Source organism: Panthera tigris, chromosome A2 (genome assembly GCF_018350195.1).
Source record: "Panthera tigris isolate Pti1 chromosome A2, P.tigris_Pti1_mat1.1, whole genome shotgun sequence".
In the NCBI taxonomy this organism is placed as follows: Eukaryota; Metazoa; Chordata; class Mammalia; order Carnivora; family Felidae; genus Panthera; species Panthera tigris.
The window spans coordinates 36,334,632-36,360,368 of NC_056661.1; the positions used below are offsets into that span (position 1 = coordinate 36,334,632).

General features: G+C 43.0%; 1 protein-coding gene and 1 long non-coding RNA gene across 5 annotated transcripts in view; one reads left to right on the top strand and one right to left on the bottom strand.

The window, feature by feature from the left end:
• The window catches only part of FRMD4B (FERM domain containing 4B), a 322,570-nt gene that overhangs the window by 181,612 nt on the left and 115,221 nt on the right, over positions 1 to 25,737 (bottom strand). The window lies entirely within an intron of this gene.
• On the top strand, positions 19,258 to 24,935 carry LOC122236706. The gene is made up of 3 exons (XR_006214910.1): positions 19,258 to 19,438; positions 20,110 to 20,274; positions 24,592 to 24,935. It is a non-coding gene; the product is annotated as an uncharacterized LOC122236706 (long non-coding RNA).

Consider the following 25,737-nt stretch of genomic DNA (forward strand, 5'->3'; position numbering starts at 1 on the left):
TTAAATCAGGAAATACTTCAAATTATGAGATCTGACTGCAAGGATTGCTCTGCTACTCTGAGTAACCTTTTAGGCTTTTTGCCTGGGTTTCTGTTCCATGTTTTGCCTCATTACAGAAGGCAATACTGGTCTTCTTTTCCTCAGGCTCTTCCTCTGCAGTTCTTTCAGTTCTAAAAAGTCTTTTCCACCCCAGGATTTCACCCAATGACCTCCTGTTTATCTTTCCAGACTTAGCTTGAATGTTGATTCCTCAAAGCAGGTGAGCACCTCATCACAGCAGCTGGATCTCACCCCCAGACCATACGCTCCATGAGTGCCTGCCTTGTCACCATTGCACTGCCATCACTTAGTGCTTGGCTCATAGTAGATACTCAATAAACCAGACAAATGAGTCGATGGCAATGCAAAAGCTATCCATGATCCCAGGAAAGCACTCACTCATTTAAACAAATGGAGTGTCATTTATTTTTTTTAATGTTTATTAGTTTATTTTTGAGAGAGACAGAGAGAGACAGCACAAGCAGGGAAGGGGCAGAGAGAGAGGGAGAGAGGGAGAATCTCTAGCAGGCTCCATGCTCAGTGTGGAGCTCAATGCAGGGCTCAATCCCACGACCCTGGGATCATGACCTGAGTTGAAATCAAGAGTCAGACACTTAGCCGACTGAGCCACGCAGGAGCCCCAAATGGAGTGCCATTTCAAAGAAAGCTTAGAATTAACTGAAAGCCAAGAATAATAAGGCTTGGAACCTACTTTGGAGTAGAAGTGTTTTCCCAGGAAGAAGTGGGGAGAAACATGAGCCTGGTACTGGATCAGGGCAATTCTCAGACGAAAAACAACACTGGGATAAAATGGTTGGGACCTAGAAAGGTGATCAGGTGGCTTCAGTGTGAGATATTGCTACTACAGGCAGAGGACACTGTGTGCTAAGAAGGCGACATGTTGAACGATCTCGATTTTAATTTGACCTGATTCAAAGAGGTCTTGACATTAGCAGTGGGATTATCCAAGATATATTTGTCCTCCTAAGTGGCTTATTCTCTAAAGCCCCTTTCAAGAGTGCTTTGAGACGTTCTCAAACTAGTTCTGTTTCTATTACTTCAAGTTATGCTAGGAGCAGGTTAAGAAGACCTGAACTCATTTGCCTTGTGGATTTGCTCTCTGTTTCTATTTCTGCAACAGAATACTTAAGTCTGTTAACTGATTAACTACAAGAGTGCTGGGAATGTCAACAGTTACTGGCATTTTTTTTGAATGTCATTTTCCATACATGCCACTACATAGTTTCAGAGATGATAAAGAATTGAAATGAGTAATTTCAGATATTCGGTTTAGAAATCAATACAATGTGGGGCACCTGGGTGGCTCAGTCGGTTGAGCATCCGACTTCGGCCCAGGTCATGATCTCACGGCTTGTGAGGTTAAGCCCCGCGTCGGGCTCTGTGCTGACAGCTGGGAGCCTGGAGTCTGCTTCTGATTCTGTGTCTCCCTCTCTCTCTGCCCCTCCCTAGCTCATGCTCGCACTCTATCTTGCTCTCTGTCAAAAATAAATAAACTTAAAAAAGATTAAAAAAGAAATAAATACAATGCAAACATATTTACATGATAAAACACAGCTACCATAAATATTGGAGTTCGAGTTGGAGAAGAACTTTCAAAGGCCCACAATCATTGAAATATGGTTGTGTGGAAAGGAGGGCATCCAGATTAATTCAATTCCCTTCCAAAACAGTGAAAATGTATGCAGACTGACCCTCTTCAACTATTCCATTCAAGTAAACTACATGGCAAAGGGGAGGGAATGTGTACCTTCAGAAGCCAGGGGCAGGACCCAAAGCAATTTTAGCAATGGGAAATTGAATTCCCTGATTTTATCTTAAAGATTCATGCAGATTTTGTAATCTTCTTCATGTAGATTTTGTAATCTTCTCCATAATAGATCTTTGATTTTCCTTCCAAAAATGCACTTAGTAAAACTGATCGTAGGGGAAGATGCAACATGTTTATTTTGGGTTTCCCATAATCCCTTAGGGCACCTCTTAATACCCTGATGAAGACGATGCATTACCCTAGTGTAAGAAGCCAGAGTTAGACATTAGGGGATACAATCCTTGTATTTTATACAAACCTCAGAAAAGCTTTTAGTTTAGTTGAAGTTTTTCCATCAACAAATGATTAAATATGGTAATCGATGTATAGACAATTCTTCTGGAATCTCAGAGATTCCTATCATGGCACATACCACACTATAGTGAATTTCTCATTTCTTATGCCTCTTCAACTGCTGTGGTCATAGGGCAATTACCCGACATCCACTGTACCCAAAATAAATAGCTTAAGCTAATTCTGGTAATCCCCTTCTCCTTCCTAAGTGATTGGTTTAGGAAACAGCATGTGATATAGTCCTGGCCATTAAGACCCAGTTTAATGGGAGAAGTTTCCTGGGGGAGCTTTTAGGAAACTTTTCCTAGAACTGGCACAGCTACCTTACCACCAGTTTGACGATGAAGCCAGACACACATGCCATTTAAGCAAGACAACTACCGACAAGGGAAACTGGAGTCTTCAAGCATTGTATGGGATGCTCACTACTGTGAGATAATACTGTTTCCTTGCTAATGAAGCCAATTTAACGCGTGACTTCTCTTTTCCTCTAGGAAATCTTTAACAATATACGTTACATTAGACTGGAACTTTGTGGAGGGCAAGATGTATGACTTATTATCTTTGCATCCTAGAGTCTAACACAGCATCCTAATTAATATATGCAGGACGAAAATGAACCAATTATCAAACTTACGATGTACAAAGTGAATTTCCCAGCTGACTCTAGGCCTTCGAGACATCTAAGATCCAAATGAGCAACCCAGATTACAAACACTGTGACATGAAGGGAGGTGGGGTTGTTAGTATTAGGAGATAGTACTACAACTGACCTCAACATATTATTGATAATATATATGAAAAACAGTAATCAAAAGGAAAAAGGAACCTGAGATGCTAGCATGGAGACAGCTGGCTAAAGAAGGGATAAGGAAGATCGAGAGTGATTAATTTGGTTTAAAGAAAGCACAACCTTGGAATGTCTGGGTTATAGCACAATTCATTCAAATACAGAAGGCAGGAGAGGAACAGTGCTCATTTACTTGTGGGAGCATCCAGGAGGACAGATCAGTAGCAGCTGGATGTGGAAATAATACTGATGTCCCTACATTGGTGACACCCAAAGATTAGGTAAGATCCCTAGTACTTCATTAGTACAAACTGTCTGGATCTCAGAGGTACTTTGAGGGTTAGCATGGATTTAGGGGGCTCAAATGGACCCACAGATAGTCCTTGGAAAAGGAAGATCTACTCCTTTCTGATATTCCTCAGAAAAGAAGCTACGTGTCAGTCATTGATTCAGAGAGTTGCACACACATCAACCCATTCTAATGTCCTCAGAAACTCTTAAGTATTATCACCATCCCCCTTTCAAACCTGGACAGATTCTTCCATCAACCAAGAATTCATTGAGTGGTAAATACAACAAGGAATGCCATGTAGTGTAGCATTCTCCAAGAGAATCTTTTCTAGGAAAGTGAAGCATTCAGTGATGGGTAAAGAAGGAAGGAGGGAACCCTTCCTCATCAGGTAAGTGGAGAAGCAGGCCTCATTCTTGCCATTACTGCTTACCCCTGAGACTATGGAATATCAGGTGCTATTCAAGTACAGTCACAGGATTCTTCACAGGGAGGAAAAACAGGCTGGACAGGTTTTGAAGTGTGGAAACCTTCAATATGCATCAAATGCAATCAGCTTGAAAATAAAAGAGGCTTAAGGACATGGTAGAATTTTACAAATTCAAGGTACTCTAGTTATGAAATATAGTATAGTTCTCTCTCTATTCCACACCTGTGTGTGTGCATGCAAATGCACACACACACACACACACACACACACACACACACACACTGGTCTCTCTTTGCACATTTTAATTCTACTTAAAATCAGAGACCAGTCTTTTCCTAAGGATATTTTCTCCTGGGTTCTCTTAAAGAAAAGTCAAAAAGAAAATCTGTGAAAATCTCCCTGAGATTTCTGTTCAATAATAGAACTCTGAAAAACTAAAAAGTTATAGGTTTTCTAACCTAATCATATTCATCATATCATTTTCATTAATACTAAGTATGAAAAAAGTGTGACTCTACATTTAAACTTGTTTATTAAAGTTAGAAATATCAGATGTAACTTGAGTTACAATGCATTGATTTCTTGGGGTGTGTGGGTGGCTCAGTCGGTTAACTATCTGACTTTGGCTCAGAGCATGATCTCATGGTTCATAAGTTGGAGGCCTGCATCGGGCTCTGAAGCCTGAAGGCTGCTTTGGATTCTGTCTCCGTCTCTGTCCCTGTCTTTGTCTCTGTCTCTCTCTTTCTCTGCCCCTCCCCCACTCATGCATGCACACGTGCTCTCTCTCTCAAATAAATAATAAACATTAAAACATTTTTAAAAATGTATTGATTTGTTATATATAAAGCACTCATTAAGCCTTTGATCCTCACCAGGATCTATGAAATAGATTTTATTAATATCTCAGTTTTACAGATAGTGAAACTGAGGCATAAAGCAGTGAAGATAGTGACAGGTTAGATTCAGAGACTGGAGACAGACATTGGGGTACCCAGAGACCAACAGTAAAGGTAGAATAGTGAGTTTAGCACTTGGTACTGAGTGGAGTTGGGCACAACCACAGTGGGTCAAGAAAGATTAGAAGTCAAGTTCACACGAGCACTTGGGAATGGGGATACCAAGAAAGGAGGACAAGGCATGGAGAAAGGTGAGTTGGTTGGTTCAGAACTCAAAACTCCATAGGAATGGATAAAGGGTGCAAGAGGTCTTGTTATATCCATGTATATCAGCAGGGACCAGTGCTATCTCAGTGGTGGCACATTAACAGGCAGCCAAAGAAAGCTTGCTGAAGCAGACAGGAATGAAAGGGGTTAGAAATGTAGTCTAGCAGCCTAGGAGAGAAATGTGGGGTGCCAGTTACACAGAGATTGCAATGTCTTTATTTGACAAAACTTTTTGCTTCCGAATGTTAGAAACATAAATTTAACTAATTTAAGCAAAACAGGAACTGTACTGGTATTGTCTGGATGTCTGGGGTACCCTAATGTCTACCTGTCTCCAGTTGCTGAATCTGACCTGTGGCTCTCTTAACTTCCCCAAATAGGGGGACAGGAAGGGTCAAATGGGCCTTGAGGACGCCAAGAACTATTTCTTTCTTCTTGCCTTTGACACCACTTCCTTTGTATGGTCCGTTCATTCTCTAGGGTGTGCTATCTCAACAGGGTATAAAAAAACCACAATGAAAGCTCCAGGTGAATGTCCTTCCAACCTACTAATGAGCCAGCTCTTCCCTGCCAGCCCCAGTAGGTTAAATCATGGGATACCATGTTGATTAACTATCATAAGACCTGTGGCTGGGGTAGAGGGGGTGGTGGTGTGCATAGTGATTGGCTCAGCCAATCAGGAAGCAGGAGTCATTCCAGGGTCCAGGAGGGTGGGGTAGCATGACTGGCAGCCCCCTACAGGACAATTGGTCAGAGTGTGGAAAGATCATTTCCTTCAATGAAGGAAGTTCCTGTTACCAGAAGAAGGAGGCAAATGGATGCTGGGCAGCAGAAACAGCTCATGTTCCCTCTTGCCTTTGAGGAAAACCAACATCCAAAGCTAAGGCAGAACCACTGCTAAACCATAGTGTGCTTTTTTTTGGAACACACGATAGTGTCTGGCTTACTCTGATACCATTATTTTCTAGTCTTTTCTTCATTTGTGCCAGAAATTAAATAATCCAAGGTGACATGTTTTCTGGTCAGCAGAAAGGGCCTTCTAATTTCATGGCAGCCCATCCAACTGAAATTTAAATTTAACTTGGCCTCTCCTAGTGAAACAGTATGCACAATATTAATAGTAAAGGTATTTATATTTATGTGGTTTCAAATAACATTCTTTTGAATTTTCAATGATTTGGTTTTAGGACATCTTGGGTATAATACTTAATAAATCCTTTTTTAAAAATTTTGTTTAATGTTTATTCATTTTTGAGAGACAGAGAGAGACAGAGTGCAAGCAGGAGTGGGGCAGAGACAGAGAGGGAGACACAGAATCAAAGCAGGCTCCAGTCTCCAAGTTGTCAGTACAGAGCCCGACACGGGGCTTGAACCCATGGACTGTGAGATCATGACCTGAGCCGAAGTCAGACGCTCAACTGACTGAACCACCCAGGTGTCCCAATAAATTCTTCCATCTGTTCCAGGAATGGATGCGTTGCTTTTTATTTTATTTTTTCACCCACAGAATATCAGTAACACCACATTCTTAATTTTATTGGGATCCCATAAATCTAAAAGCTTAAAATGTTATTAAAAAGGCCCTCACCACCATCTGGGAGGGCACTTTCCTTTCCATAAGTCCCACATAAAAAGACACAAGGTGTCAAATGCTAAAACCTCTTGCCAAAGTTGGCTTAAGGTTTCTAAATGGTCAAAGGCATGTTCACCCTCTCACTCATTTAAAACTTACAAAGCTCCAGTTTCGATGAACAAAGGCCCTTGGAAAAACCTGCACTGGATTCCAGCCGACACGCCACAGAGGTGCCTACAACTTTGCTGCAAAGACGCCAATGGTGCCAAGCTCAAACCAAAGCATCTCAGTGTCTGGATCCTTCCAGTCAATGGTTATCACTTCTACAGGCTCAGATGCTCTCCAGCAAGGAAGGAGCATATTTCCCCTGCCAACTTCCCCTTTAAATAGGCTTGCCTCATTTCCTTTGTAAAATATGCACTTTCCTTCCTGTCCTCTTCTCCAACTTCTGGAGGAAAAAAGAAGCAAGAAACTGCTAAGTGATAACACCTCGTCATTTGCAATTTACCTATCACCTCCTCCTAGTAAGCCATTTCAGTTTGTTTTGTGGCAGCAAATATGGCCTGTGGGGTACATCCCCACAGTGGTCAATGGATAGGGCCTAGAAATAGGGAGTGGCAACAAAAGTGTCATTCACTTTTTTTTTTTTTTTTTTTGAGATTGGATTGAGCATGAGATTGCGTTTTTCCTTTCCAAACATCAGGCATTTGATTTTTTTTTTTTCCTGTTGGAGCCCAGGCCATGTGAGTTTTTTATTCTTGGTATTGTGAGGGGAAAGAGAGTTAGGGGGTTGGGCACGACTCTCTATGGAGCTTAATGACCTAGATCAGGGGCAGCATATATATATATTTTTTTTTTTGTAAAGGGCCAGATAGTAAGTATTTTAGCTTTTGTGGGACAAATGGGTCTCAGTTGTGACTACTCAACTCTGCCTTCATAGTGGAAAAGTGCCAGACACAACACAGACTCCAATGGGCATGGCTGCATGCCAACAAAACTTCATTTACAGAAACTGGTCACAGCCTGCTGACCCCTGATCAAGATTATGGGTAGGAGAGAAGGCACAGATGAAACGGGGAGGTGCAATCAGGAGGAAATCTGTGTCTGAAAAGGAATTCAGGAGCAAACCTGAACAGTTCCCCTTGAAGTCATGGAGAACTCTGCATTTCTGACACATGAAACATGCCTTTCAATTAATAGTAATGCAAACATGCCCTCCTCCCACCCCCACGTGCAAACAAAAACCCCTCCCTCTGTTGTGCAAGAGCCAAAAGCCCTCAAAGGCACCACCTTGTAATCTGAGGTTCCGAGTGGTGAGCAAGACACTTCCTCCAGAAGGCCCTTGTTGGAAATTAAACCTGTCTCCATGGAACACTTAATAAAACAACCCACCAGCCTTGGGGAACATATTAGCTAATAGACGGCAGGGGTGTGGTGGAGGCTGACTTGGGGCATACACATTTTGAACGGAAAGTGCTGTAAAATAAGGAAATGAAATCCGAGAGGAGTCAGGGCTCGCCGCATGGGATGGACAGGGTAGGTGTGGGTAGGGCAGTAGACAACACCAGCAACCCTGAGATGGAGGCCATCATGATATGGAGACACCACATGGGTTTTGGCAGAGGGTCGGGGCCACTCTCAGGGTGAGGGTGGCTGTAGTTGGGGAGAATTTCACATAGGGAGGTAAAGATTGGAGCGCTCGCTCCCAAATTCAAGCTGAGGACAATGCTCAGAGTGTGTTCCTGCAGAAAAAGAGGGAGGTAAGAAGCGCAGGTTTGAAGTCGGATTCTACCCAAGCTGGGGTAAAATCCCAGCTCTGCTCTGTCTGCTCTAAGGCCTTGGAGGAATTATGTTACCCCTTTAAGGCTCTGCTTTGTCGTCTGTAAAACAGAGAAAGCACCTCCTTCCCAATGTTGTTAATGAGGAACATATATACGGCGTCTATAGTGACAGTCTCTGGCCCCTAGTGAATTTTCAATAAAGCAGTGTCTATTTCTCCACCACTCAAACTGTCTTAGCAGGACATTGACTGTCACTTGGTTCATCACTTCTTTGCAAATAAGATGCCACAAAAGGAAAAAGGTGTAGGTTACTAGCAACTTCTGGCTTAGTCATTACCCAGGAGCTAGATGCCTGAACTTCTCTCCTTAAGGTGGACAGGCAAATCTACTGGGCTGTGGAGAGATTTTGGAAAAAAATTCGTAAAACGGGAAACCAATAAACCAGGGAGATCTTAGGCAGGGCTCCATTTCCCTATGTCTACCACAGAAATGTTACGATCACCAGGGAGGAGGGGTATTAGTGTGTTATCCATCGGTCTCAATAAGGCAGGAGACTTCTGCCAGGGGGTTGGCCCGATGGTGGAGTGGTGACTAGCATCCATTTTTCTTCTTGGTGTGATAATTCCAATTTTATACATTATTCACCCTCACACAACCCATGTGTTGACCCCAATTCACCCTCAGGGGCAAACCTAACTGGCATAAACTGATTAGTAGGGGAGTGGACTGTGGACATAGCTCATTAGAGTCTCTGGAATACTGCTTAGAATTCTGGGATAAAGTTGCCCTCAATTCTCAGTACATGGAAGGAGCACACGTGAGGACTAAACTGCCACAGCCAGTCTTGGCCACTGTAAAGGAAGAAAATGTGACAATAATGCCCACACGTGGAGAGGGCAGCACAGGGAGAATTCAAGGAACTGCGTCAGTCTCTTGATCAAACCTCACCTGAAATTAGAACTCTTTGGATTTCTCAGTTACATGAGCCAATAAACACCCCTTATTGTTTAAGACAGTTCAAACTGGGGTTTCTGTTGCTCAAAAGGGTTCTCACTCCAGGACCCCCAGGCCCTCCTGCAATGCCAGCAAAACTCCACCCTTTCCTCAAATGTACCCCATTTCCTGATAACAAATGCAGTTTCCTAGTACACAGAGCAGACCCTGGCTTGCTGCCCTCAGGCTGTTCAGTAAAAGGACAAAGGGATAAAGTGGAACGTTGACAGCTTCCCACCTTCCTCTCTGAGCCCAGTTAGTGCTCCTGACTGTTCCTCTCAGTCCTGACATCCTTTTTGGAATGATCTGCCATCAGCCAAGCCTGACCAACATCAGGGTTCAAGCTGATATCAGCTCTGAAATGCCCATAAGTCTGAGCATTCTACTGGTATTCCTGGGCAAAGGAGTGAAAAGTGTGAGGGTGTGGGTGAAGTGTGCACACGTGTGTGCGAGTGAGTTCATGTGGGAGCATATACGGTGTGTGTACAAGTGTTTCTGGAAGAGTACTCCCCCTCAGGGTGAACTGTCACAACGATGTCTTCTGAAGACGGGAAGTAGATATGACCCAGGAGAGGCCACTGAGAAGGAAAATGACATGATGATTTACCCAGAGGCCACAGCAGTGACTTTTATTTTTTAATGTTTATTTATTTATTTTGACAGAGAGAGAGAGAGAGAGAGAGAGAGAGAGAAAGGCAGAGACAGAATCCCAAGCAGGCTCCTCCTGCCTAGCGCAGGGCTTGAACTCATGAACCGGGAGATCACGACCTGAGCAGAAAATGAGTTGGACACTTAACCGGCTGAGCTACCCAGGTGCCCCCACGGCAGTGTCTTTTAATAAGAGTCAATAAGCTAGCAGCTGTGGAAGAAAGAAAAAAAACAATGGTAGTTTTATTGTGATAGAAAACGTTACAATCTAATGTTTGGAAATCTGTACCTGGCCTAATGGAATGGGGGCGGCAGATCCTAGAGGGTCAGCCCCGTGCAACTCATGAGTCTGGAGGGCCATGGTTTCCTGCGTCAAAAGAGATGGCATGCTCCTTTGAAAGCAGGCACAGCCCCTCGGCCCCAAATGTTGACAAGTGTTAACAATGGCTCCAGGATGCCAGAACTCTGCATGTTCAACAGAGCACACCAGACAAGTTATCTAGGTTTCTACACAGACCCTCCCAATTTTATGTTTGATATGTATGTATGTATATGTGTATTTATGTTTTAATTTTATTGATTTGAGAGAGAGAGACAGTGTGAGTGGGGGAGGGACAGAGAGAGGGAGAGAATCCCAAGCAGGCTCTGAGCTGTGCACGCAGAGTACAAGCCACGAAATCATGACCTGAGCTGAAACCAAGAGTCAGATGCTTAACCGACTAAGCCACCCAGGTACCTTCTGCATGGTATTTCAATGGTAAATCACCATTGTACCACCTATGCCTGTGTGTTCAGTTGCTTTTTTTTTTTTTTTAATTTTTTTTTCAACGTTTTTAATTTATTTTGGGGACAGAGAGAGACAGAGCATGAACGGGGGAGGGGCAGAGAGAGACGGAGACACAGAATCGGAAACAGGCTCCAGGCTCCGAGCCATCAGCCCAGAGCCTGACGCGGGGCTCGAACTCACGGACCGCGAGATCGTGACCTGGCTGAAGTCGGACGCTTAACCGACTGAGCCACCCAGGCGCCCCCTCAGTTGCTTCTTTAGACTCGAAGAGATTTAACTTATGACTCCTTTAAATTCTTGTTACATATATGACTCAACTCACAAAAAGGACAATTGGCTGTTCCACCTCAGTCTGAAGTGAGGTATGCTTAGGTGATTATAAATGTGCCTGACCAACACCATTCAGACCTAGGATAGGGAGGGAGGGGCTGACAGCACTGAATTTCTGAATTCTATTTTTCATCCCACAGGATATGAATCATTCAGGGCTCCGTCCCTCAACAGGGTAAATATCTTTGTCACAAGCATGAGGAATTAGAAACTGTTCTGTCTCACTGACTTCATAAAAACATTTGCCTGAACAAAGTCTCCAGTTCCAAAGCTGACTTTCCACTCCTTTCTAGGGGAACTTTGAAGAAGTCCATCACAACTAAAGTAGTGAGTAATTTATAACATCCTGAACAACCACCTGGGGATGTGGCTATAATACAATTCACACTGAAATTCCAGTTAATGACAGACTAGCTTCAAGTCCTAGTTTCAACATACTCTCTGTAAAGTGGAAGATTTCCAAGGATCATGCTTTTGAACAATCATCTATATCAAATCCAAACAAATCCCTGACTAAGTGATTTTTAAATTTGTCTTTAAGTCGAGTTGCAGAAACAAGTGGCTGATTGCTGAGAAATAAAGCAGGAATATTCTCCACTTGCTGATCTAGCTAGAAATCTCACTTCTCTCTAGATGACAATAATAATGGTTAACATTTATTGCGTGCTTACTACGTGCCAAGCACTACTTTGGGCACTTTTCATCTGTTAACTTATTCATGTGCTCAACAACTCTGCGAAGTGAGTACTTTTATTATTAACCCCATTTTTTCAGAGGAGATGGAGGAGGGTTAAGAAAATGATGTAAGGTTTTTCAGCCAGTGACTGATGGAGCCATGTTTCAAAACCCAGGCTTAACTGCCTCACTGGGTTGAAATGCAGATTCAAAACATCTTTTGAATTATAACAAAAAGAAGATAAACTGAGGCCACTGATGTCATAGGAAAAGGACACCTAGAAGAGCTTGTCTTTGGAGTTAGACTATATGTAGATTGTCCAGCTTTCAGAAAGCTGATTTTATTTTGACTTTCTTTCTTTCTTTCTTTCTCTTTCTTTCTTTCTTTCTTTCTTTCTTTCTTTCTTCCTCTTTATTTTTTCCTCTTTCTTTCTTTCTTTCTTTCTTTCTTTCTTTCTTTCTTTCTCTTTCTTTCTTTCTTTCTTTCTCTCCCTCTCTCTCTCCCTCTCCCTCTCCTTTTCCTTCTCCTTCTTTGGATAACTCAAAAAGTTGGGGGCGCACAGGAGAGTGAACATGGGTAGATGTGGGAGGGGAAGAGATGAGGGTGGGTGGCCTGAAGAAAGCAAGAGAAGAGAGCCCCTTGTTGAACATTCTTCCCTGCTGAAGCTGAAGGGAAACCCACATGGCCGAGTTTCAGTCTAAAGCACAAAAGGCTGTAATGTGAGCTTATCAGGCATTCCTACCTTCCCAACCATGAATTTACTCAAGGTATCTGAGGTTTAGAACTTGAAATGAGTCTTTCCAATCATCCACGTTGTACTGCAGGAAAGCGTGATTTTGTATCAAATGCTCCACTTGGGACCTTGCACAGAAGGGGCTGGGATGAGAGCCCTGGAGCAAGGGGGGACTGGGGTGCTGGCGGGGTTGGAGGGAAGCCAGAGTATACTTGAGTGAATGCCAATAACAAACTCCATATTCTTCCCAGACCTTCCAAGTTCAGTGGGAAACTTCATACGTTCTGGGCACTAAAACTTTCTCTGGGGTTCTCTATAGTACAGGTGAGTCTCAGAGTTAACCTGTCTCCTCTCTGGATCCACTACAGTAGCATACTCATATCTCCATTACAGTAATTCCTGTCATCTATGATAATGGTTCATTACATTCTTAACACCTAGCTCAGTCCCTGGCATATAATGGGCACAAGAGTCAAGTTTGTTGAGTGACTGGTTAGAGATACCCAACTAGATCAACATACGAAACTGGTCAATAATATCAATAAAAACAACAGCTAGTATATTTATTGGGCACTAATGAGCCAAGCACTTACCTGTACAATAAATTCATTTAATTTCCCAACTACTCTGTAATGGAGACATTACCCTGATTATCTCCATTTAACAGTAAATGAAACTGAGGCACAGAGAAGCAAAGTGACATACTCAAGATCACTCAGCTAGCCTGGACTCAGCCAGGAGGTACTACCTGGATTTGACCTGTGGCAGTCTGATGTTAGAATCAGATCTTTCGGCGTCACCTCAGACCTTCCCTCACCTACTGTCGGCCTGAAGGCAGTTAGCATCTCATGTTCTCCCACCGACTCTTCTCAGATATTTTCCCACCATCCTGCCCTCTCAAAACTCACCTGCACACAGTCACAAATCACCATAACCCCACTTCATATCCAGGCTTCCCCAAATGTCATCCAATCCTAACAGCAGCTTTAAGGCAGAGACGAATATGTAAGATGCTTGGAATATCAAGATTTCCCCTCGTCTTCTCTTTCACTAGCTTTCGCATTTGATTTGATTGCCTCAGTAATCTCCAGGGAACGTGATGAATTCACCATGCATCCCAAAGACGGGCAGCACTTTGAGATGCAGCAGAATGAAGATAATAAAACCCTGCATCTCATATGCTGTGAATTGCAGAGGAAAAGGACAACAAGAAGAAAACAGTGCCGACTCTTCTCAGTTATTTCTCAGGGATGTAAAGGAAACAAAGAGCAGAAAAATTTGTTTGCTTGATTTCTCCTAAGTGTTTCTACCAAGGCCATTCTCCTTCCTTGGGGACTTGAAACCTTCTGGAATTTCTTGACTCTGCCTATATGGTTGGGATTTTCATTACACCGGATTCGTTTCTTTTCAATAAGGTTGACATTGGCCTGCGGAAGAGGCATACATATGGAATAGTTTCAACTGTTTCTCATGACATGTATGCTCCTATGTCTACAGGGAGACAAGAAATTATCCCACAGCAATATTTCATTCACATAGAGAGGGAATCCAAAGGAGAAAAGTGGTTACAGGGAATAGATGCATATCTGAATAGAACAGGACCTCGTCTTGTATAAAATACACAATACTCTCCTCAAAAGACCTCAGTCAGGAAGAAATAATACACTGCTTTAACAACAGAGAGATAAACACTAGAATAAAGCTGCCCATGGGGCAGACGAGAAGCAAAAACCATTCTACACTTGAAGCATGCCCCACCCCCCCCCCAACGAATTTACAGTATGTGGCTGAGAATTTATCTTAGAAAATAAATGGTTCTGCTTTTGAGCAAGGAAAAAAAAATGCTTCCCTTTTAATTAGAAGATGTTACTTCAATGAAAGTCTAGTGGTCCATGGGCAGAAAAAGTCAATGGTAATCTTAGATCTCCAACAGGGTTGAATCAATAGACACTGTTTGTTGCTGCAGGTTAACACTGCCATTAAATTGGTTTGACGTGTAGCACATCTCAAGGGCCTGCGTTTCAATACCATCACAAGTATTCACCTGAGGCAGAGGGTGTGCCCAGGAAGTAGACCCAACTGGCTTTCTGCAGGCAGCTGTTTTGTCCTCCAAGGATTTGCACTGGGACCTCTCTTTCTAATCTTCCCTACTACTGAGGCTGAGATCCACAGCTCCCAGCTTGTTGAGGCCTTGACCACTGCCCAGGGAGAAGAAAGGAATATTAGACATGTGTATTTTGTGAACAGGCAATGATACGAGTGACTCACTCAAGTGGACATAGAGAAAGCCCTATAATAGCTTCTTGAGGCTGGGCCACTGCTTCCAAAGGGAAGTACGGTCACATGATGTGGTAGATTGGGGAACAGATTTATGCCCCCAGTTTTCATTTTAACTGTATGTGCTTGGTCTTCCTTCAGGAGTCTTCTGTGTGTCCATGGTCAGACTCTGCCCATCTCTTCAGTCCCACCTTGCTCCCCTTCCCCACTTCCCAATCAGTCTTCAAACATGCCATGCATTCTGGCCACATGGCCATCGTACGTTGTTGCCTCCATATGGAACCTTGGTCTCTTCCCCTTCTCCTGTGATTCCCACTTACTTTCAGCTTCCAACTGAAAAGTCACATCCAGGAGAAAATCATCCATGATTCTCCCAGACTAGGCAAGATGCTTATGCCGAATAACCTCCTCGAAATGTGTTTCTTTTCTTCGGGCTTACTGAAGTCTGCAATTACACATGTATTCACGGGATTATTTAATTTATGTCATTTCCATGGGGCTGTGGTTTTTGAGAAGAGGAAACACTGTGAATTTTTGGTCTCTATTGTATCTCCATCCCTCATGGTACATTGCAGGGACTCCAGAAATGTTTGCTGAATGAAGAAACACTCAAGGTATCTGGTTGACATATTAAAGACCAGATAAAAGATGGTAGTACCTGTGGAATTAATCAGCTACCCAAGGAGAAAATTATACTCCCTCGCTGAATAAAGTAATAAAGAAAGATCAGAAAGCTAGGAAGATTCAATATGAAAAGTTTTAGATCGGGGGACCACTTTTTGCTTTGACCACCAAGTAGCACCAAGTAGCTTGAGGCTGAATTTGTGGTATGCCCTTAATAACTGACACTGTTTAACAGGTGGTCCTGAGTAACCCATTTATTTTCTTTCTTTCTCTCTCTTTTTTAAAGTACACCTGCTTTCTTTTTTATCTTTTTTAACTTTAGGTTTATTTATTTTGAGAGAGAGAGAGAGAGAGAGAGTGCAAGTGGGGGAGAGTCAGAGAGAGAGGGAGACACAGAATTCCAAGCAGGCTCTGCACTGTCAGTGGGGCTGATCTTGGGGCTCGATCTCACAAACTGTGAAACCATGACCTGAGCCAAAATCAAGAGTCAGACGCTTAACTGAATGAGCCACCCAGGCACCTCTGAGTAACCCATTTCTAAAGCACCCCAAAAGATACAAAACAGGTGCTCTAAGGACCTTGATGGGAAACAATATTACTTTAAAAGTTAGGTTAAAATCTGGCTAAATTGTCTATAGGCTCCAACGCCTCAAATGCAAACCTGACTCTTAGTCAGTATGGCCTAAGTTCATTATGTTCATTTCCTGTGGCTGTGGTAACAAATTACCACAGAATGGGGGTGCCTGGGTGGGTCAGTCGGTTAAGCATCTGACTTCGGCTCAGGTCATAATCTCGCAGTTTGTGAGTTTGAGCCCCGTGTCGGGCTCTGTGCTGACAGCTCGGAGCCTGGAGGCTGCTTCGGATTCTGTGTCTCCTCCTTTCTCTGCCCCTCCCCTGCTCATGCTCTGTCTCTCTCTGTCTCTCAATAATAAATAAACATTAAAATAATAAAAAAAAAATTACCACAGAATGAGCAGCTTAACACATCAACCTTTTCTTCTCTTAAGGTCCAGGAAGTCAGAAGTTCAAATTCAGTTTCTCTCAGCTGAAATCAAGCATCAGCAGGGCCACACTCCCTGCAGAGACTCTAGGATAGAATCCATTCTGGCATCTTCCAGCTCCTGGTGCCTGCCAGCATGTCTTGACTTGTGGCCACGTCACTCTAACCTCCACCTCTGTCTTCACATTGCTTTCTCTTCTGTGTGTCTCTTTCACTTCCTGCTGCCTCTCTTTTGTAACGACACCTGTGAAGGCATGGAGAGCCCACCCAGATAATCTAGGATAATCCCCCCAGCTCAAGAACCTTAATCACATCTGCCAAGTCTTTGCCATATAAGGTTACATTCACAGATTCTAGGGATGAAGACCTGATATCTTTAGGGGGCACTATTGAGCCTACTGAAGCCATCTGTTTCAACCCTAAAATACACGCACACATACATTATAACTAATTTACTGAAAATCTACATGTATGCAGAACAACTTTACTCATCACTATATCTTACTGCTCTCAACTGGGTTTAGATCATTTGGTGGGAGGTAAACGTGGTGTGGTAGCTACAATTCTAACATGGCTCCCATGATTTGCACACCCTGGCGTTACGGCCTATGTAATCTCCTTCCCTTAAATGTAGCTAGGACCTTTAAACTTGCTTTTAGCTGAGAGAATATGGAGAAGATGATGGGCTGTCACTCCCTTGATTAGGTTACCTTAGGTACCAAAGGTGATGGGCTGTCACTCCCGTTATTATTCCATCTTATTAGCAAATTGGAAGGAAAAATGATTTTCTGCTGTCTTTGAAGAAACACACTGCCATCTTGGTGATGGCGGCACATGACAAGGAACTGCAGATGTCCTCCAGGAGCTGAGTTCTGCCAACACTCAGTGATTTTGGAAGAGACCCTGAATTTCAGACAAGATCACAGTCCCGGCCAAGACCTTAAATATCAACCTGGGTAGCGGACGCAGTGAAGCTGTGCCCACACTCCTCAGCCACAGAAACTGTGAGATAAGAAGTATGTGTTGTTTCAGCCACCAGCTTTGTGGTAATTTGTCATGTAGAGACAGAAAACTAATACGCTTGATTGCAAGTGTTTACTATCTCTATCTGAGGTAGAGAATGGATAATCGCAGACAACTCAAATGAAAAGAGTCAACCATCCCAAATGTCCAGAGAGCAAAGTACCCTGGGGGAAAAATGCGTGCTGCAAACCAGAGGGCCTTCCGAGCCAGCAAATGGGATTCACAGTAATTGGAAATACACTGGGAGATGGACTGGGGGGAAATTTAGAAAGGGCAGAGTTTAAGCAGAACTCTTGTAGTTAGAGATAGAACTCCAACTCCAACCAAAGCAGACATGAATAAATAAATCCAGTAATGGTGAACGTGGGGGAGTTTATTGGCTCACACATCTGGAAAGACCAAAGGTATCTGCCTTCAGGCACTGAAGCTCTGGGCCGTGTCCCTCTCGGTCTCCCAGTTCTGTTTCCTCAGTGTTGATCTCCCTCTGGCTTCTCAGTGGAGCCAGAGGTGGCCACTAGCAGGACCAAACTTACACACAGCTAGTTTAGCAACTCCTGTGGGAAGAGATTCTGTTTCCTAATAATTCCAACATGAGTCATTCAGTTCTTCTTCTCTGGCTCTGACTGGCCAGACCTGAGTCACATGTCTGAACTTCACACCAGAAAAGACTGAGGGAGCAGCCAGCCTTCCTTGAGCCTGAAGGCCAGTTGGGTGGGGTTCTCTTATGAGAAGAAGAAGGATTAGATACTGGGCAGTCAAGAACCACAGATGCCCATTCTCCCATAAGCAACATGGCAGATGCATCTGAATGCCAGCTCCACACTGGAAAAAGGTGGGAAGAGGGCTTTTTAAGTCAGGAATCAAGTAGTAAACGGAAATTTCCACGCAGAGTGCATGGAGCAGAACTTGGAGAATGAGCTGTGGGAAGAAATGCTTGGGGCTAAAATGAGTCAAGGTAGTTGATCTGCTGAGTTTACAAATTTTTTTGTTTTTACATTTATTTATTTTTTGAGAGACAGAGAGAGACAGAGCACAAGTTGGGGAGGAGCAGAGAGGGAAGGAGACACAGAATCCAAAGCAGGCTCCAGGCTCCGAGCTGTCAGCACAGAGCCCGACACGGGGTTCGAACTCACAAACTGTGAGATCATGACCTGAGATGAAGTCGGACGCTTAACCGACGGAGCCACCCAGCCGCCCCAATCTGCTGAGCTGATAAACAAGGTGACCCTAGGGAGGGATTTCCGAAGGCATGTGGCCTGATGAACCCAGCGGATCCCTCTCTAGAGAAAGAATGTAAAATCTATGGAAAGTGACATGGTGAAAATGAATGCTCCCATCCTTTCCATCTATGGAGCAATCATTATGTCACAGGTGTCATGCTTTCTACCTTACATTCATTATCAGATTTATTCCTCACCCACAGCCCTATGAAGTAGGTACTTTGACATTTGAGGAAATTCAGGCCCAGGAGGTTAAGGGATTTTCCCCGAACGTTAGGGACCTGGTAACTGGCAAAGCAGGTAAATATGTTCAAATCCAGGTAAGTATGTTCCCAAAGTCACTAAGCTAAACCTCTTCTTTCTGAATTAGTCCTGACCTGAACAGGACAAGAGAATAGGGAAATACCCAATAAAATTTAACTCTCACATTGTGAAAGACTATTTCAAACCTTTTTTTGTGCAACTAAGTATTTTGGCCCAAGAATTAATTGACTAGGACTTCAGAGGTAAGTCAAAAGCCCTTTGGAAAAAGAAAGGTGGATCCAAAACAGCAAAGGAACTGCAGAGAAACAAGGGAGGATAAGAGGCAACAATGGGTTCTCAGATGCACCCTCACCGACAACTTTGGAAATGTCAAAGGTAAACAATGAGACAGGAAGTTGGAGAGGAAAACGGCCAGGGAAAGTTCAGCCCTGTATCCCTTCCACGCCCTCACTGCCCATTGTGACTCTCACTGAGTCAGCCCAGATGGGAGGAAAGCAGAGACCTCACTCACCCAATGTCCAATCTCTCCATGGCCTGGAACTAGTGGAGGATGAAGGTTGTGAGTGCAGCTCAGACACACCCATGGTACCCCCTGTGCCACTGCACATCCATACCCAGAGATTTCAATCAGAGCCCCGGAGTACAGAGAGCACTGCCCAGGGGCCTGTGTTCTGAGGTGAGTCCAACCATTAATTACCAAATGACTTTGGGTAAGGCACTTACTATCTCTGGGCTGTAGTTTCCCATATGAAAACTTGGGGGTTGAATCAGATGAGCAATTGCACATTCATATGCCAAGAGAGACCAAGAAGGTAATGATAATGATGTAGCAGGCTAAGTATAAGACAACAGGGAGCAGTGGGGACTGGAGATCCCACGTCCTGTCCAGAAAGGGCATCCTTGGTGTCTCCAGATACATCAATTTCCCCTAAGAAGTCAGAATTGAGGCCTTTATATAAAATCCCCTAATCTTTAAGTGTTGGCAACAAATCCAAACTCCTTAAAAACCCTATTCAAGGCAAACTTCAGGTAATTTTGCTGGCCAGTTTGTGATACTGAATCTGAATACAACCTGTTTATAAGGTGCATGTGGTTATTTCAGCTTAATTAAAACTGAACCAAAATTAAAAATTCCGTTTCCCAGTCATACCAGCCACATTTAAAATGCTCAACAGCCATGTGCGTTAGTAGCTAGCATATTGGATAACACAGACATAGATCATGCCCAACCATGCAGAAAATTCTCTTGCATTGTCTGGGTCTAAATGATCTCTAAGACAACTTTCAGCTAGGCAAACTCCAACTAAAGACAAAATAAAATGAATTGTACTTTCTGTTAATTGACAGGAAACAAAGATCCTGGAATTTCAGTGCATAATTCTAACACAAAAAGATTGGTGTCATCATTTTTTCTTCTCCTTGATGAATTTCCGTCACTTACATTTAAATCAGTTTCAACAGATTTGTTCACAGGAACGGCCTGATAGTTTCTAGTTTGCTTCAACATGTCAGGTAAATCCTTGAATCATTTCATTAACAGTGATTTGAAATCTAACCTTGTCTGAAAAGGAGGACATGGGACGGAGGAAGGGAAAACCCTCTTTTCTGTTGCCTAAAACTTACTCCTCCTCTACTAGATAAAGTTTTATTGCCACACAGAGCTTTTAGCTGCCTGTGGAAGACCCTACGTTGTGACCACTAGCACTGTTTTATTTATTTATTTTTTTAAGTTTATTTATTTTTGAGACAGAGAGAGACAGAGCATGAATGGGGGAGGGTCAGAGAGAGAGAGGGAGACACACAATCGGAAACAGGCTCCGGGCTCTGAGCTGTCAGCACAGAGCCCGACGCGGGGCTTGAACTCACGGACCGCGAGATCATGGCCTGAGCCGAAGTCGGCCACTCAACCGACTGAGCCACCCAGGCGCCCCCCACTAGCACTGTTTTAGATCACCGGTCGTTAAACTTTTCTATAAAGAACCAGACAGGAAATCTTTTCAGCCTTGGGGACCGCACAGTTTCTGTGGCAGAGGTATACCACTGGCTCATTACATGAAAGCAGTCATTGACAGTGCATACACAAATGGGTGTGGGCAATGTTCCAATACAACGTCACCTCTGGACACCAACATTTAAATTTCATATAATTTTCAAGGGCCAAGAAATGGTCTTCCCTAGTAAAAGAGAAAAAAAACCCTTTCTTAGCTTGGGACCATACCAAAACAGCATGCGGGATGTGGCCCACAGGCTGGAGTCTGCTCACCCCTAACCAAGTTCTGGAGGCTCTGTGATGGAGAGATGGGTGGGCTTCGAGCCAGGGAGGGTTGCACTCTGGCACAGGCATATGATTCACTGGGCATTTATCCAATGTACGTTCTATACTTAGCTGATGCTGTTCGGGAATGGAGGAACAGACCACATAGGTTCTTTTTTGTTCTTTTTCTTATGAATAGAATCGATCTTCGTTCTTCATGCATTCCATATTTGCAAATTCGTCTACTTGCTAAAATTTACTCGCCACCCCAAGATCAAACTTGTGCTGCATTTGCAGTCATTCTCAGACATGTACGGAGGGGCAAAAAATGTGAGTCACCCTTGGAGCGAGGCCTTAGTTAAGGTCAAACAAGATGACACCCTGCCTTCTTGTTTCAGTGCACAGACCGTAAACCAGTGTCCTTTACATGGTCTTTTTTAGCACCGTGTTTTTTGCACTTTTGGGCTTTTTGTTGGTGACTTTGCTGTTTCAAAAAAATTTTTTTTAACGTTTATTTATTTTTGAGACAGAGAGAGATAGAGCATGAACGGGGGAGGGTCAGAAAGAGAGGGAGACACAGAATCTGAAACAGGCTCCAGGCTCTGAGCTGTCAGCACAGAGCCCGACACGGGGCTCGAACCCACGAACTGTGAGATCGTGACCTGAGCTGAAGTCAGACGCTTAGCCGACTAAGCCACCCAGGCGCCCCATGACTTTGCTGTTTTAAATGGTCCCAAAGCATAGCCTTGAAATGCTGGTGAGAGTTCCTAAGCATAAGAAAACTGCGATGTGCCTTATTCAGAAAATGGGTGTATTGGATAAGTTTCATTCAGGCATAAGCTCCAGTTCTGTTGGCTATGAGTTCAATGTTAATGGAGCCACAATATACAGTAAATAAAGTGTCTTCAAACAGAAACACACATAAAACAAGGTTATGTATTGATTGGTTGATGAGGATGTTGTGACCAGAGATTCATCAGAGTCTAACCCTATATTTCCCCTAGGAGCTGGTTCAGCATTTGCTAATTTGGTACTCAAGGCAACTTTCTACAACCTAACTACCACAAAAAATAAGAACTGGCTGTCTATATTTTTACTGACGTTAAAAAGAAGTTGCTGTGGTGATCTCCCATTCTTTCTCCTTATAAATTGCCTTTAAGGCTTACTGAAGAAGGTTGAAACTATTATTTTAATGTTTGTTTGTTTGCTTGTTTGTTTATTTTTGAGAGAGAGAGAGAGAGAGAGAATGCACAGGTGTGGAGGGTGGGGGCAGGGGGACAGGACACAGAGAGAGGGAGACTCAGAATCCGAAGCAGGTTCCAGGCACTCAGCTGTCAGCGCAGAGCCTGATGTGGGGCTTGAACCCACCAACTGTGACATCATGACATGAGCTGAAGTCGGATGTTAACCGGCTGAGCCACTCAGGTGTCCCAGTTTTAACTACTTCAAATGAAGTTTTTGGGTTATTTCATGATTTTAGGTGTCCATGATTCCCTAGTTTCTGGTTCTCCAGATAAATGGGCTGTTGCCTGGGTATATGTCATAGAAACCTATTTTCAATAAATTCTTCACTTGTAGATGATTTGAAAGCTCACAAACTATGCTCCTAGTGGTAAAACACCCCAAGACTAAAATCCCAGCAGGATTCTGTTAAGAGACTTGGCAGGTGAACGTTTTGCCATGTTGTAAACATCCAACACAGTTTTAGAGACTATCTGAATGATACTAAATATCAATCATAATTAACAACCTAAACCTAAGTATTCATTGTTAAGTCAACCAGGGTTTTATGGGAGACCTGGAGCCTTTATTATGGGTATGATTTTCATTTGCAAATGTTGCAAAAAATGCACTGGCTTTGTCCTCTGGAAACACATCATGTGAGGTGGGCCAGCAAGGGAAGTTATTTGGAAAAGGAAGAGGATGTTAGGAGTTGATACATCTGAGAGGTGAGGTGCAGGCAGAGCCAAAAAAAAAAAAAAAAAAGAAGTTGCAAATGCATTTAGAAGAATATTAACAAGTAAGCCGATGTGTCTTCTGAACACATAAACATGGACATTTTTTGTTAATGACTAACTTCTCCTGACTGAACAGTCTTTCTATGATTGCTGATGTAAACCCTGGCATTGACTGAGCTCTTCTTTATGACCTTGGCCTCTTCCTCAAGCATTTCTAAATATTAGATGACATTATAGTGCTTAATATACGCCAGGCACTATTCTAATAAGCAACTTTAAATATATTAACCCATTTAATCCCCCAAATAATCATATGAGGTAGGCAGACTTATTACCGTCTTCATTTTAAAGATGATAAAACTGAGAGAGCGATGTCATGTAACTTGTCCTGGGTCACAGCAAATAACTGGCAGAGCCAGGATTTAAACTCGGGGAGGTTCGTTCCAGAGTCCTTTTCCTTGACCGTTATCACCACACTGCCTCTTAAGAAAGCACTGGATAATTGTGGACAGTTTACAATGGCTGCTTCTATTAGCAGCAATATTCAAGTCATAACCACTCTTTCTCCTTTTCCATTTCTCCATCTTCCTCCCTCCTTTCTTTTCTCCCTCCCTCTCTCTCTCTTTGAGTTCTAACTTTCATATGCGGCATTCCTCGTTTTTGATAAAAATAAATAGTACTTTAACTACCATCATATCCAAGACTGAACAGTTCTATCATCCTCCATACCCCTGTGTAGTCAGCACCAGTCCCGACCAGCACCAACCCCCACCGGCCTGGAGACCAAGGGATTTCAGTCAGGGGTCCTTGATCCCCAGGGCATCCTTCTACAGGATTCAAGAATGGAACTTGGATAAGTGTAAAAATTACATCTATAATTTTTTTTTTCACTAACGTCTACTTAAAAAGGAGCATTTCAGGGGCGCCTGGATGGCGCAGTTGGTTAAGCGTCCGACTTCAGCCAGGTCACGATCTCGCGGTCCGTGAGTTCGAGCCCCGCGTCAGGCTCTGGGCTGATGGCTCGGAGCCTGGAGTGTGTTTCCGATTCTGTGTCTCCCTCTGTCTCTGCCCCTCCCCCGTTCATGCTCTGTCTCTCTCTGTCTCAAAAATAAATAAAAAATGTTGAAAAAAAAAATTTTTTAAAAAAAAAATAAAAAAAAAATAAAAAAAAAGGAGCATTTCTTCAGTTATGAATATGAGTAACAAACTACGTAAATATTAGCAGAACCCGTCACTCAGCCTCAGTAGAAATCAGAGAAAGTCTTCGATAGCATTATGTGGTTACTTACATCCCAAAATATTGTATACACTCCTGACTAGTTTGAAATTATGGTACATCAGATCTTGCTTTTGAACGCATTAATAAGCACTTTGTTATTATATCACAAATTTGAATATCGCAAATGTTTTCATAACTAAATATCATTAAATTTAATCTCAAAACTGTTGTCTGTGAAAGCACTCAACTACCTGAATGATATTTCGGCAGATGGAGTCCCTGGTAATTTATTCTACCATCATCCCAACCAACACTTGCCCCAAGTGCAAGATACAGAAATGATTATAATCCAATCACTGCCCAGGCTGATGATGGAATTATGCACCTCCCTTTCGTAGGCTGAGCTGTGCTCCTTCACAGACAAATGCCCCTGGTGCCTTCTCTCAAGGAGGATGGCCAAGCAGCACGACCCACCTCTTCTATGGGGCTCTGCATGGAATGTGGAAGACTCCCTCTCTCCAAGCACTTTGCACCTGCCACAGGGCTCACCAAGACTGCACACACCTTCTTCTGAAGAAGAGGAAACAGCCATCTGTGAGCTCCAGACTGACACCAAGTGGGAGAGAGAAGTCAAGACACAACACTTAACTCTAAAATTTAGGCAGAAGCTGAGAATTCACCTTCTCCAATATTGTGGAATTGTTTTGTGATCAGGACTGTATTATTAAGACCCACTGTTTGTACTATGGTCCGTCACCCCCAAATCAATGATTTCCTTCTTGATCAATTTTTTTTCACTTTATTTATTTATTTTGAGAGTAAGAGCAAGAGAGCACAAACAAGAGGGGCAGAGAGAGAGGGGGAAAGAGAGAATCCCAAGCAGGCTCCGTATTGTCAGCACAGAGCCTGATGCAGGGCTTGGTCCCACAAACTGTGAGATCATGACCTGAGCTGAAATCAAGAGTTGGATGCTTAACCAACTGAGCCACCCAGGTGCCCCATTAATCTATTAATGTAAAAAACAAATCAATGGAAAAAGAAGGATGGGAATATGCAACTTCCTAAGGGATACAAATGGCCAGTAAATACAAGAAAAAAAACCCTGATTTCACTGATAATCAAGAATAAATATTATATAACAAGATACAATATTTCTTTTATCCAAATGTCAGAAGCTGAATTATTTTTATAATACAATGTAATTGATGTAAGACATATGCTGAATACTGTAAGTCCCAATGTGGAAATTCATATTTGGAATAAAAACAGCTCTTTTGGAAAAAAAAAAGATAAATTTGAAATTTGCTCAGGTGACTGGGTTGCTTTCTGAAGCTGATTTCAAGAGGCAAGACTAAAAGAATGTGAGATTCTAAATCACAAATCAAATAAAAACAATATAAGAAATCATAGAGGCTGTCAATAAAAACTTCACCTTTTGGTCCTTAGAACTTGGCCATTGTGGCCAGACTGTGACTTTGAACAGTAGGAAAGTGGCTGATGAACTAGTGCTTTCCAAGATTTCCTTGTCTTATTATTTTCCACAG